Here is a 15,224-nt window from a genome sequence, read left to right as displayed (position 1 = left end):
CTCCATGAATATCTATCTATCTATCTATCTATCTATCTATCTATCTATCTATCTATCATCTATCTATCTATCTATCTATCTATCTATCTATCTAGTCACTGATCTCAGTTAATCAGAAACAAGTACAGGTGTTGATGAGGTCGAATTATGCATGCAGATTACCTTGGTGAGTTTGAACTATTTAAATGAAAATGTGGCATTTATCTGCAGTTCATAATTACAGTAATTACTGTTCTCCCTGCAGTTGAAAACTGATTTAGAAACCTGATAATCCTCTGATATTAAGGGCTTACAAATAGTCAAGCAAATTAGCATCCCTCCTTTTAATGTTCATATTGTAGGCAGGGCTATTTATAGAAAATACAATAGATGACACTCGTTACCCTGCAGAGATCCATTTGCATTAGGCTATATCTACCTTAACCATCAAAATATTTATATTGGATGCATCGTTTAGTTATCTCAATCCTCCTGGGCTTTTCTTTCGTTTGGGAGTGTAAGTTGGTTTGAGAAGCAAGTTCTCTCAAGCGGAATTCCCCTGGGAGTTGTGCAAGTCCCTGTGGCACTATTTCTTTCTTTGAATCAACAGATGGATTTTACTAACATTATATGCCCTACAGCACCTCTAGCAAATGTTCACCATATTAGATTCAGTTGCCTCCTTTCTTCATATTTGGAATGAAATGAACTAATTCACTGATTTGGAGTGCTTGGTTAGAGTACTCACTTGAAGCCAGGAACTGGACCAGATTACGAGGGATGGGGGATCAACGTCACATTTCAAGGCAAACCTACTGAATTTACACTTTCCATACAGAAACTGAAACACAGCTTCCCTTGAATTTGCAATTCTCTGAATCTTGCAATGCTGTTCTCTGGCCATACAATGTGTACAACAACGCATTTGCCAGGCTAAAATGTTCATAGAAATGAATACATTAGTGAAAATAACATACAAAAATGCCTTTTGTTAGGCAAAATTGCATACAAACCTGTGTAGATTAGGAGAAATTTGCACTAAAATGCTGACGACTTTTCATAAAGATTTTCAGAGAGAGAGAGAGGAGGGAGGGAAAGAGAGGGAGAGCACAATACGATGTGTAGAACTGATTTTAATACTGGAAAAATGAGGAACAGAGGGAAACTGAAATAGACAGATTCACCTATCCCTTCAGATTTCACTCAGATCATTGCAACTCCACAGTGCTAGGATTTGAAAAATGGGATGAGATATCAGCATGAGATATCCCTCAGCAATTTCTCTGCTGGAGAGCTAACAACCCTCTGGATTTTTTTGTATCTATGATTATAGCTATCTATGACTTGAACTCTCAGCTATATTGACTCATTGGATCTAATGTTACTACCATAAACCAGTTAAATATGTCACTATTCAATTTTTTGTTTACTGCAGGCTTTTTGATACAATAGTTAGTCCTTGAGTCATATTCATCATCTGTGACTTTGAGATTTCACCCCTGCTTCTGTCTACTTTCTAAAAGATAGTTCTCTCTCTTCCCTGAATATATTGAGGGAGGCTATTCCATGGCTCACAGGGCACATAGGCCTTTGTTTCTCCTTCCCACCACCAAAGATTTGTCAGTGGCATCACATTAGGGAGGGTGGAGTTTTAGAAAAGTTGGTGTTTTTCAACTCCTGCTTTGTTCCTGGTGTTGCCTGAGGGCGCTTCACATCATTTTGGGTTTTCATGAGCAAAGGAGCAATAGTCCTTAACACTCTGTCTCCCATTATGGCTCTGATCTGATTGCACCCCTTCCACAGTTCTAGTAATTCACATAGGAACTACAAATCCCATAAACTGTAAAACCAACAATTTATTTGGACTCTCTCTTTTTTTTAAGAAAAAGAAATTGCTTAAATTAGGGCTGCCATATGTCCGAATATTTCTGGACAGTCAATAGAAAAATCACGTTTTTTGTGGTGCTTTTGTAAAAAGAAAGAAAGAAAGCTCAACAATTTCGGGGTCTTTCTATACAGAAAGATCAACAACTTTAAGGGTGTCCTGGTTTTTACTTTTTGAAATATGGCAACTCTAGCTCGCATGTTAATGAATAATTTCTATCTTGCTTCTTGCCTGTTACCATTTGTTAACTGGCTTGATAAACTGTATTCATTGAAGGAACTGGGTAACTTCAAATAACCTGGTCTTTGTTCCCCGAAAAGAGAAGACGCACTACAAATGCTTTCTTTTGGTGAAAATGCTTGATGTTTAATCTAAATGCCAGTTTAATGTCTGGTCCAATAACGTAAGATTAGCACTTCACAGATGTCCAGTACCTGAAACATAAAGCACTCTTTGAATTGTGGGCAGTAAAGAAGGGATTATTATGGGCAGCATGTTAAAAAGCAGAGACATCACCTTGCCAACAAAGGTCCGTATAGTTAAAGGTATGATTTTCCTGGTAGTGATGTATGGAAGTGAGAGCTGGACACTAAAGAAGGCTGATCGCCAAAAAATTGATGCTTTTGAATTATGGTGCTGGAGGAGAATCTTGAGAGTCCCATGGACTGCAAGAAGATCAAACCTATCCATTCTTAAGGAAATCAGCCCTGAGTGCTCACTGGAAGGACAGATCGTGAAGCTGAGGCTCCAAGACTTTGGCCACCTCATGAGAAGAGAAGACTCCCTGGAAAAGACCCTGATGCTGGGAAAGATGGAGGGCACAAGGAGAAGGGGACAACAGAGGACGAGATGGTTGGATAGTGTTATCGAAGCTACCAGCATGAGTTTGACCAAACAGTGGGAGGCAGTGGAAGTCAGGAGTGCCTGGCGTGCTCTGGTCCATGGGGTCACAAAGAGTTGGACACGACTAAATGACTAAACAACAACAAAGCAAAGGATGTGGTCAAGACGGATACACACACACACACACCATTTTTGGTGTCACTGCATCTAGGTCATATACTGTATCAAATGTAGCAGATGCAAACTTCAAATGGAGGTAATATTTGGAGAAAGGCATCAGCTGATGGCCTTAGCAGGTGATCATTTGCTTGGGCTCCAACCAGTGATCGTTTTGAGGGTAGGCACCAGAACTTTGAATTAAGCCCTGGAGTAAATGGACAATCAGTAAGGTTCTTTCAAGACTGGTGACATATCAGTGGCCTGTACCAATCAAAATTTGTGCTGTCTACACTAACTGCAGCTTTCAAACTATTCTCAGTGGAATCACACACCTGCAGTCTCACGGGGTGTTCCTGGAGTGTGACTTGTCCTGGCCAAAGTATCTCTGTCTGGAAGACAGTGCAGCTCATGTTCCAGCCAAAAGTGGTCATATGCACTCTGTGGTCTCAGCACTCTAATATGAGCTTCTCTGCTGCGTACTCTTGATGAGAAGGGCCATGGTATTGCCAGGATTTTACATTATTCTGCGCATTCATCTCTTGAGAGAAATCACACTTAGTCATTGATGAAGTTTGTACCAATGAAGTGACAGCAAAGTCCATCTGAATAACAGGCTTAGAGGGAATGGCTGTGAAACAGGTCATCTCGGCAGCTGATTTTACCACCCCTTCCCCTTCAAAAATGAAGAATTTATGTTTGTTCATAGTAAAATTTGTTTCTTTGATTGATTACCAAAATCAATATTTAAGCACCACAAACTGAAGGACTGAATATTCTCTTGGGTTCTGCTGAGAGTGCAGCTCTATCATGTGAGGCTGAAGCAGAAACTGTTTTTTAAAGCTTGAAATAGATTAATGTGTCAGTGAAATAGAATACGTTTTATCCCCTCCGTCTTTCTGACCCCCCCCCACTATATATATGAATGAGAAATACTGCACAATAAACATTATGAATGCTGTAGAATTATCCAGCATTCCTATCACCATAGATGGTAGTTCTCTATTGTTAATCTGCTTGCATCTCTCAAAATATATAGATATAAAATTGAACACTTGTAAGAGGTGTTGAGCAGTACAGCAACCTTAGGAAATGGACAGGAACATAGGTAGCTACCTTAGGCTGAGCCAGGCCATTAGTCCATCTAGTTTGGTCTTGGTCTTGTCTTGACTGACTTGGAGCATCTCTCCGAGATTTAAGCCTCTCCCAGCATCCTTGAACCCAAGACCTCTGTCATGCAAAGCAGATGACCTGCTACTTCCCCTCAGATGTTAAGCACCCCAAGTCTGCACTGACTGGCAGACAATCTCAAGGGCTTCAGGCAGGGGAGCAGACAGTTCTCTTCCATTTTGAATAGTTTTACATATTGTATAATTGTAATACACACACACACCGTTGTATAATATTAGTGATGTATGGAAGTGAGAGCTGGACCATGAAGAAGGCTGATCACCGAAGAATTGATGCTTTTGAATTATGGTGCTAGAGGAGACTCTTGAGAGTCCCATGGACTGCAAGAAGATCAAACCTATCCATTCTTAAGGAAATCAGCCCTGAGTGCTCACTGGAAGGACAGATCCTGAAGCTGAGGCTCCAAGACTTTGGCCACCTCATGAGAAGAGAAGACTCCCTGGAAAAGACCCTATTGTTGGGAAAGATGGTTGGGAAACAAGGAGAAGGGGATGACAGAGGACGAGATGGTTGGATAGTGTTCTCAAAGCTACCAGCATAAGTTTGACCAAACTGCGGGAGGCAGTGGAAACAACAACATAATTGTAATGGCTTCATTATTGTAGGTTCTATTTTTATAACCTGCACTGGGACCTTGTGGTGAAGGGTGGGCAAGAAGTCTAATCAATCAATCACATCCCTAGGACTACCAGGAGACACCAGGGACCAAATCCAGAACCTTCTGCATGCAAACAAGATCCCCTACCACTGAGCAATGCCTCACCTGTTGGGGATGATCTAGGATACGGTGTGCCATAATTTTAAGCTTTGGTGTAACCCATGGGAGGCAGACGGTTATATGGACCCCTCTCCCTTGCTCATTCTGTAGTGGAAGACATCCTGGTTTGCCCCAAGGGCAGAAGAGTATAGGCTGGGATCACTCCTGGTGGGAAAGGTAGAAGTTTTCAGCACATAGCTGGAAGTGGTGTGTTAGAGTTGATTGGTGAGAGAGAATGAAAGAAGGAACAGATGATGGATGGAAGGATGCATCCTTGTTTGTGTGTGTATGAGTGGCTTGATATGCAGTTTGTGTGCACCAGAGAATGAATGGCAATGAAGAGGAGAAAGAATGGGTGACAGTGATTGAGGTAATAGAAGGTGTCTGTGAGAAAAGGGATAGCTCCACCTATCGTATTGGCCCAAATATAAGGCACACCCACAAATAAGGTACACCTTTAAAATTTGGTGGCTTGGGGGAGGCTTGGGATGGGATGGGTGTCATTGCCCCATGCTCCTGGGCTGTTCTCGGGAGGGGGGTGAGCCACTTTGCTGGTGGCGTAAGGTCACGAATATAAACAGCACTTTAACTTTTCACGATCAGAATTTTGGGGGGAAATATTTGGTTCATATTCGGGCCAATATGGTTTTTGGCTTTGACCCTAACCATCCCCCCACAGCTCTTACCCTGACCACCTCTGGCATGTGGCCTCAGTCATCCAGAGGAGGGCAACCAAAATGGTCGAAGGCCTGGAAACGATGCCTTATGAGGAACGGCTAAGGGAGCTGGGCATGTTTAGCCTGGAGAAGAGGAGGTTAAGGGGTGATATGATAGCCATGTTCAAATATATAAAAGGATGTCACATAGAGGAGGGATAAAGGTTGTTTTCTGCTGCTCCAGAGAAGCGGACACGGAGCAATGGATCCAAACTACTAGAAAGAAGATTCCACCTAAACATTAGGAAGAACTTCCTGACAGTAAGAGCTGTTCGACAGTGGAATTTGCTGCCAAGGAGTGTGGTGGAGTCTCCTTCTTTGGATGTCTTTAAGCAGAGGCTTGACAACCATATGTCAGGAGTGCTCTGATGGTGTTTCCTGCTTGGCAGGGGGTTGGACTCGATGGCCCTTGTGGTCTCTTCCAACTCTATGATTCTATGATTTGCCTCCAAGAGAATAGAGCCCTCGACTTAGAAATGGTTCCCCACCCTTGAAAACCTGGGGAAAGTCAGTTGCGTGCATGTCTGAACAAGCGGTGAAAGGACTACAGAAGACAGAAATGTTAGGTTATAGGAGGGGGCATTTGCGATAGAAAGCAAGGGGGGGCGTTACTGAGATGGCTTGCCTGTGGAGAGTATGAGACAGATTGCAGCTTGAAATGGAACAATACACCTGCTTTTCTACTCAAGGATAAATTGCAATCTTTTTCCTTGGCAGTATTCAGCAGCCCCCTTTCTTGTCTCTGCAGAGATTGTCTTTCATTCTGGCCAGAAGTGCCAGATTTCAGTATAGTTCTCTCTCATTACCATGAACTACACAAGCCTTTCCCCCACTTGGTAACTGAAAAGAAAAGAAAGACTCTATACTAGAGTCCGGTTCAGTACAGGCTACCTATGTGTTGCTCATCCAAGCCAGCTGATCTAAATCCAATTTCGATTTCATCCCAACCAAAAGAAAAGTTACTTCTCTCCACCCCCACCTTCTTCCTCATTCCAAATATATCTGAGCATTCCAATAAATACGGTGGGAGAATTGGACCAGCTTCTCTCATAGGATCAGCAGTCAGCAAAAGCCTCTTAGTCCTCTTAACTGAAGGAAAGTGTGTCTCAAACAGATTGCCAGGAAAGATTAAGGGCTTCAGGTAGCACAGCTGCTGGTTCAAACAGTTTTGATTCTTTTTATATCTTGTGCTCTTTCCCTTTACACATGGAATTGGCCTGCTCGTCACAGAGAGCGGCAGTCAGTGCAGCTGCAGGTTCAAAGGAGGCGCTTCCTTTATATCATCTGTGCCTTGTTTCCACACTGAATTGGCCCAGTTGTTTTGGAGGGCTCAGAGGAAGGCACTTGACAAAATAGCTGGCTAACCTTTCCAAGGCGTTAAATATGTTTCTTTTCCTTTGCCCTTTTTTGTACTTAAAAAAAACACACACACACACCAAAAAGAGAGAGAGAGAAATGTTTTGGAAATGCATCATTTGCAGTACTTTCTTTGCACAGAGAGAAGCAATTTCAGAGACTGAGATTCGAAATTCTCATCCCACAGCTCTTCTTTAAACACATCCCATTTATGGATAGCTTTGGGGAAGCTCTTGTGCCCTACATTTTTCAATGCCTTTGGGGAAGCAGGTGAAAACTGAACCAAAGATTTTCAGGATCATAGCCAATGGCACCCATTAGGACTGGTAGAGTGACCAACTGCAGGTAACAGTTACAGATAGGTAGCCGTGTTGGTCTGCCATAGTCAAAATAAAAAAATTCCTTCCAGTAGCACCTTAAAGACCAACTAAGTTAGTTCTTGGTATGAGCTTTCGTGTGCATGCACACGAAAGCTCATACCAAGAACTAACTTAGTTGGTCTTTAAGGTGCTACTGGAAGGAATTTTTTTATTTCAGCTGCAGGTAGACTAACCTTCAGTATATCTGAAGGAGCTTCTCCACCCCCATTGTTCAGCCTGAGGTCCAACCCTGAGGGCCTTCTGGCCGTTCCCTCACTGCAAGAAGTGAGGTTACAGGGAACCAGGCAGAGGGCCTTCTCGGTAGTGCCCGCCTTGTGGAACGCCCTCCCATCAGATGTCAAGGAAATAAATAACCACCTGACTTTTAGAATTCATCTGAAGGCAGCCCTGTTTAGGGAAGTTCTTAATGTTTGATGTTTTATTGTGTTTTTAATATTCTGTTGGGAGCCACCCAGAGTGGCTGGAGAAACCCAGCCAGATGGGTGGGGCATAAATAATAAATTAGTAATAGTAGCAGTAGTAGTAGCAGTAGTAGTATAATTCCATTCCTACAAATATGTGTGAAGTTGGCTCTGACTGCTTTGCCAGAAAGGGGTATTGTCCTCTGCTGTAATGAGGCTTTAGAAGACATCTGAAGGCAGCCCTGTTTAAGGAAGCTTTTAATGTTTAATAGTATTTTAATATTCTGTTGGAAGCCGCCCAGAGTGGCTGGGAAACCCAGCCAGATAGGTGGGGTATTTGTTGTTGTTGTTGTTGTTGTTGTTGTTGTTGTTGTTGTTGTTATTTAGAGCCAATGACAGATAGAGGAAGCTAATTCTAGTTTCATGCCCATCCTTCTCCCTGCTGAGTTCAACAAGGGCAACACCAAGACTAAGGAGAAGGAAGCTGATAGCCTGGGACTGGTTGTAAATAACAAGACAGGTGGGCTTGGAGGTATTAAGATTGAGTTGGGTGTGGCAGCCTCTACTGTCAGGTGGAGCAAGAACTCTGGTGAAACCCAGGTATATTTGTTTGGGGTCATCTCCCTTCTCCATACTGAAATAACAAGACCCAACACTTTAATTTGTAAACCAGGAAATGAAAGGAACCCAGCATTTGTAGATAAGTCTATATAAACCAGTTCCATGAATGAGAAGAATTGAACAGTTTTAAAAAATAACTGTTATTTCTTGTGTATGGGAAGCAGACACAGCTGTCAACGTTTCCCTTTTTTTAAAGGGAAATTCCCTTATTCCGAATCGGATTCCTCACAAGAAAAGGGAAAAGTTGACAGCTATGGAAGCAGAATCCTCATAATTTGTGAAAATGCAAACTGGAATGTTCTTTAGGCAATGGCTTGGAGAAGTAAATTTGGAAGAAATCCTTCAAGCAAAACTCATTTTCCTATTGATTTTAACTATTGCATTTTGCAAATGGACCAATTGTGTTTTGAGGTCTTTGTTGTTTATTTTTTGCTTCATTCAACCAATTTCCACACAATTTTTTAAACAATGCGCTGCTGGTGTTAGTAAATGTCAATGCCCTGCTAAGTCCATGCCAAAATGGAACACGTCTCAAAATAAATGTCAGCAGCAGAGTGAGAGCCTGTTGTGTCTGTAATAACCAAAATGGACTGGGCTGTTAGTTTTAGAGTGGATCTTCTTCTCCACCCAGTAAGTTTCTACTTACTGTAAGGGCAATAAAAAATGAAGTTAGACAATTTGTGTGCTGATCTTAAAACGAAGGTGACAGAAAACTTTCAAAGGAGGGGAAAACCCACTTCAGAGAGCCAGGTGCTTTTTGCCAGAACAAGAGAAAACAAAGAAGATAAGGTTAAGAAGAATGAGCTCAGGCTGTAGCACTTTAGATCAAAGGTGTGAATTCATGTCACAAGGTTGTTGTAAGGGTGAAATGGGGATGTGAACCACCTTCATCTCCTTGAAGGAAACATGGGATATGAGTGCAACATTTATACGCTCTAACCTGTGGGTCCCCAGATGTTGTTGGACTACAACTCCCATCATCCCTGAGCTCTGGCCTTGCTAGCTAGGGGTGATGGGAGTTGTAGTCCAACAACATCTGGGGACCCACAGGTTGGGAAAGGCTGCTATAAAGTGTATGGCATTCAATAGGCAAAAGAGAGATTTCCAGCTATTAAAATCTATTTTGTCTACCACTTGGGGCTAGGCTATGTAAAAGCATAGCGAAAGGTCAGTTCATAATCACCAGGACAGCAATACCAGCATGCTATAGTAATGGAGCCAAACATCTCTGAGGTTTGGCTTTGAAAAATTAAATGAGATACTTAAAATGTGAACTTAAGACCCATCTGTAATTAATAGCAATGAGGATCTCGATAAATCATTAAAATGCAGGGGGATTACAAATCACTTTGTTTATGTTTCTAACGGAGAAGATAAATTATTTGAAAAAGGCTTTGGAAACAGCACAATTGAGGGGGGGGGGAATGTATATAGATGTTTTTCCATGTTGGATGTTTGGCCACTACATTTGCATTCATCGGAATATAAAGTAGTTAATGAAAGTTTTAATTAGAATCATTCTGGAAGGACTAAAAATGGTTATGTGTATATTTCAATCATTATCTAGATTTTCTTTCTTTCTTTTTTAAGTGTGGAGTATAACTATTGCTGCCTTAGGAGGTTTTGCTTTAGAAATTATTTTCTCTCCGTCTTTGTGCTTTAATGGGTGAGTACAGAGAGTTTGCCTTTGCTAAGAACAAAGGCTGTGTGCATGCAATGTGTTTATTCCGTTTGGTTGCAAAATTTCATAGCCAAAGTAAATGTAATCCTTTAGGATTAATAACACCAGAGTTCAGTTTTCAGTTCATGCGGGGTATTCGAGGTTTTTGTTTTGCTTCTGACCCGATTCAGTCTAGAACAGTGTTTCCCAACCACTGTTCCGCGGCACACTAGTGTGCCGCGAGATGTTGCCTGGTGTGCCGCGGGAAAAATTTAAAAATTCGAAAGATTTGTTTTTAAGTCAAATTTTCGATTGGGGCGCCGTCACTAGATGACCCCTGGGGTTCCCTCCCTCCCTCCCGCTCTGCGCCTCCCTCCTCCTCCTCCTCCGGGGAGGCCCTTCCTGGCTCTCGGCCAAGGCTTGGCGGCTGCCACTCACTCACTCGCTCGCCCACCCGTCCCTCCATCCCTGCACCCGGCCTCTCCCCCTCCGTCCCTGGCGCGGGGGCTGCCGGGATCCGTAGTCCCCTCCTCCTTGGGCTCCGCACCTGCGTGGGGTGCGTGAACTACGTTTCCCAGCGTGGCCTGGCGGGCCGGGCGTTTTGTTTGAAGCGCTCTTCTCCCGGCCATGGAATGAGCGCAGCGGCAGCGGCCGGGTGGGCAGGGGCTCTTCCGCGCAGACCCCGCGCAGCCTGCCCGCGCCCCCGCGGAGATCGGGCGGCAGGATGGAGCCCGGGGATCCCCGCGGAGGCGGAGCGGTGGAGGCGGAGGCTGCCCCCCAGGTAGGGCTGCGTCGGGGTGTGTGTTATTTTTGCAATGCTGCATCCGCGCCGGAGGGGACGCATCGGACCGCGGGGAGACCCCTTGGCGGGCGTGCAAGGCAATGCATGCGTGCAGGCGTTGCATGGAGTGCAGTGCAATGCAATGGCAACGCGGCGCCCTGCATGCATGCATGCAACTTCCACCGGCGCTCCGGACTTGGCAGGTGAGGGGGGTCCCCAGTGGGCGGCAGAGAGAGCCGGGAGGGCGAAGGGGAGCCGGGGGGGAGCAGCGCTGCTCCCCGAGCCGAGCCCGGGGGGAAACTTCGGCGTCGTTGCGCCGGGTGTTGGAAGCGGAGGCTGGCGGGGGCCCCTCACCTGCAAAACCTGGTCGCCTCTCATATATTTCGTGCATTGCATTCATCGCCCACTTTCTCCTCCAAGGAGCTCCCGGGGGCGCGCGTGGTTCTCCCCGTGTTATCCTCGCAACAACAGCCCTGCGAGGTGGGTCAAGCGAGTGGCCCAAGGGAGCACCCAGGGATTGTCCTGGCCAGGTGGGGTGATTTGAACCCTGCTCTCTGCCCGGTCTTCGTCCTCATTTAGCCCCCACATGTGCATGACTGTGCATGACTGAGGTTTTCCCCCCTCGTCTTGGCTATGGTGTGAGTCTGTGCTGTTAATTAATGGGGTTCTGCCTTTGGAGAAGATGAGCCAGCCCTCAAGGAGGTGATTATGTAATTTGCTAGCAATTCATGTCCCTCCCGGCGTGACGCTGCGCGCTGACGTCACGGGGCTGTAATGGTGGTGTGCCTCGAGATTTTTTTCATGAAACAAGTGTGCCTTTGCCCAAAAAAGGTTGGGAAACACTGGTCTAGAAGCCTGCTGGACCCTGGGGTTGGCTCACAGGACAGAGACTGAGAGAACATTTCAGAGGATAGAACTGTGGCTTGGTCACTCTATCCACAGCTGAGCAATGCCAAATTCAGTGTATTTTGTCAAGGCCAGTTTGGTTTTTTTAAAAGCATTTTCATAGTGGTTTTTTTATATGTGTGTAGATTCCACCATAGGGACGTGGGTGGCGCTGTGGGTTAAACCACAAAGCCTAGGACTTGCCAATCAGAAGGTCGGCGGTTCGAATCCCCACGACGGGGTGAGCTCCTGTTGCTCGGTCCCTGCTCCTGCCAACCTAGCAGTTCGAAAGCACGTCAAAGTGCAAGTAGATAAATAGGTACCGCTCTGGTGGGAAGGTAAACGGCGTTTCCGTGCACTGCTCTGGTTCGCCAGAAGTGGCTTAGTCATGCTGGCCACATGACCCGGAAGCTGTACGCCGGCTCCCTCGGCCAATAAAGTGAGATGAACACCGCAACCCCAGAGTTGATCACGACTGGACCTAATGGTCAGGGGTCCCTTTACCTTTACCTTTAGATTCCACCATAGTCTCATAGCAGGTTGTTACCTACTTATCTAGCATATGACTATAGATCATAATAAAATGTTATAAGAAAAAAACTGCTCCTTTTCCCTTATGGGGTACCCAAGAGCCCATACAGAGTCCTTTTGTAGGTTCTCTATCAGTAGGACAAAATAACACAGACCAACCAGAGAATATTGAGAAGCAAAGCAGCTAGTAAGCCTGATCTTTATTAAACTGTTGTAACAGGGTGCTCCCCCCCCCCACACACACACAAGGGGGAGGGCCCGAGCCATGCACACAAGCCCTTATATAGACATTTTAAATTGCCCACCCTGGAGTCCAAGACCACCCCCTTAATACATCAGAGAAGGGGCGGAAATCTGGGTGTGTTGTTTCTTCCCGTCTGCCAGGTTACCTGATTGGATTACCTGGGCATCCTGGCCACTCTTTTGTTATGATAACTACTCAATTCCTAAATCTAGGTCACAGGCTCACACCCTATTCGTATCTTAAATGTGCCCTTCAGACAGGATTTGTGAAAGAGACAATGGGGAGATTTCCCATTTCCTTTGACCTTGCAGAGAAATATTTGAGGTCATTTTGGGAGAGAGAAAATGGTTTCAGGACTTTTCTGTGGCTTTCATGTGGTTTACATATTTGTATGTGTTTTCTTGGTACATTTATGAACATCATATATATATATATATATATATATATATATATATATATATATATCCTTAAAAACAACAAAGGGAAGAACAATGAGGGGCAGTATATCTAAAGTGGAAAAAGAGTGTCCACAGAAAATGGGAGTTTTCCTTTCTTTTCCTCTCCCAGTCTTTCACCTTGGAGAGTTCCACTTGCCCTAACTTCACACCACCATCTACGTATCTTGCATATTCACAGGGGTGCAGTCCTTGCTCCCAAATGCCCTCCCCCAAGAAGAAATACTCTGTGTTGTCCCCTATTTGAGGTGGAACCCCTCCAGGCACCTTACAAATTTTAAAATTTTACAAATTTAAAGACTTCCCCCTTTTCAAAACATGACATCCCCCCAATATCGGAGCATACATGTGGGAAAAAAGGGGGGGGAGGGAAGCAAGCAAGAAACATCCAGGTGTTTTTCTGCTATTAATCAAATAAGTCTTTCTAGAGAGTGCAATTTGTGGAAGCAAACTTGATTTGAAATTCATAATCTCTTAGAGAAAGAGAGACAAATATCTTAACAGTTTATCTTTCAAAGCTGCTTCTACCCTGACAAAAGTCAAGACATTGTTCTCTTGGGAGGGTGGAAAAAGCATTTATATTTAGCAGTCTTTAATATTTTAATCCAATATAGTACTGTTAATCTTTGATGGGTTTGATTACTGCTTGAATCTAAATGATGAAATTTCCCTTGCCGCTTCTAACAATAAAATACTGCAGTATTTTGTTTATTAATATTTTATTTATAAGGTGCACTTTCTCTTTGTTATGCATAATTAATCTGCTGATGATCTAAAAGGTAATAACAGCAATCTCAGTTTGACTGCAGAGCAACTTCTCACTAATCACCATGTCCCGCTTTTCAGAACAAGAGTCGAGTCTGACACTTGAACATTTCCAGTAAAGCTACTATCAAGATATACTGGCTTCTGACAAATTACCGGTATTGAGGTTTGTTCAGATCTCTGCCTGTGTGTCAGTCCTGATGCAGCTAGGGGTGATGTGAAGAAGAAGTTGTTGTTGTTGTTTAGTCATTTAGTCATGTCCGACTCTTCGTGACCCCATGGACCAGAGCACACCAGGCACTCCTGTCTTCCACTGCCTCCCGCAGTTTAGTCAAACTCATGCTGGTAGCTTTGAGAACACTATCCAACCATCTCGTCCTCTGTCGTCCTCTTCTCCTTGTGCCTTCCATCTTTCCCAGCATCAGGGTCTTTTCCAGAGTCTTCTCTTCTCATGAGGTGGCCAAAGTATTGGAGCCTCAGCTTCAGGATCTGTCCTTCCAGTGAGCACTCAGGGCTGATTTCCTTAAGAATGGATAGGTTTGATCATCTTGCAGTCCATGGGACTCTCAAGAGTATCCTCCAGCACCATAATTCAAAAGCATCAATTCTTTGGCAATCAGCCTTCTTTATGGTCCAGCTCTCACTTCCGTACATCACTACTGGGAAAACCATAGCTTTAACTGTATGGACCTTTGTTGGCAAGGTGATGTCTCTACTTTTTAAGATGCTGTCTAGGTTTGTCATTGCTTTTCTCCCAAGAATCAGGCATCTTAATTTCGTGACTGGTGTCACCATCTGCAGTGATCATGGAGCCCAAGAAAGTAAAATCTCTCACTGCCTCCATTTCTTCTCCTTCTATTTGCCAGGAGGTGATGGGACCAGTGGCAATGATCTTCATTTCTTCGAGGAAGAAGTAAGGATGGGCAAATATGTCAATTTCAGTTTCTCTCGGTTTTTCATCTTTCCTATCGTAAGCTCAGTTTCCCACATTTTGTCATCAGTTTGCATTTTTTTAAAATCAGCATTCTGGTGTGCATTTGTATGCAATTTCGCCTAATATGCACATTTTTTGCAAAGCAATTTTCCCGTATATAATGCATTTTGGAATGCTATTTCCACAAATATACAGTTTCTGCACATTTTATCCTAGCATATGCCTTTGTGGGCACATTATTTGGTTGGAGAACTGCGTTATAAGATATGCAGAAGCGTGAATTTTGGAGGATGGCTATGTTTTGATTCAGAAAATGTGCTTTAGGTAGCTATACCTTTAAACATGAATCAAACTGAATTCATCCCTCATCTCTAAGTAGGAAGACACCTCCCTAAACCAGAAGGCATCATATTAAAGTGGTACTTTCTGCTGTAAGAGTTGTAATCTACCATTACTGTTTAAGTGCACTGATTGAACTCATCTATTGCTTTCTGTATTATCGTGGCTCTAAAAACCATTTTGAGGAGACAATGTCAGAAAAGGGTAGGTGTGTATCAAGCCGTGCTTGCTAAAATCCTCCCTTCTACACAACTATTAAAGGTGCAGAAACATTTTCCTTTTTGTGTGTGTCCTAGCATCATATTATATATTAAAAGGAAATCAATATATAGGTATATAACTAGT

This window comes from Podarcis bocagei (genome assembly GCF_964188305.1).
Source record: "Podarcis bocagei genome assembly, chromosome: 9".
Classification (NCBI taxonomy): domain Eukaryota; kingdom Metazoa; phylum Chordata; class Lepidosauria; order Squamata; family Lacertidae; genus Podarcis; species Podarcis bocagei.
Note: the sequence above shows the minus strand (reverse complement) of the source record.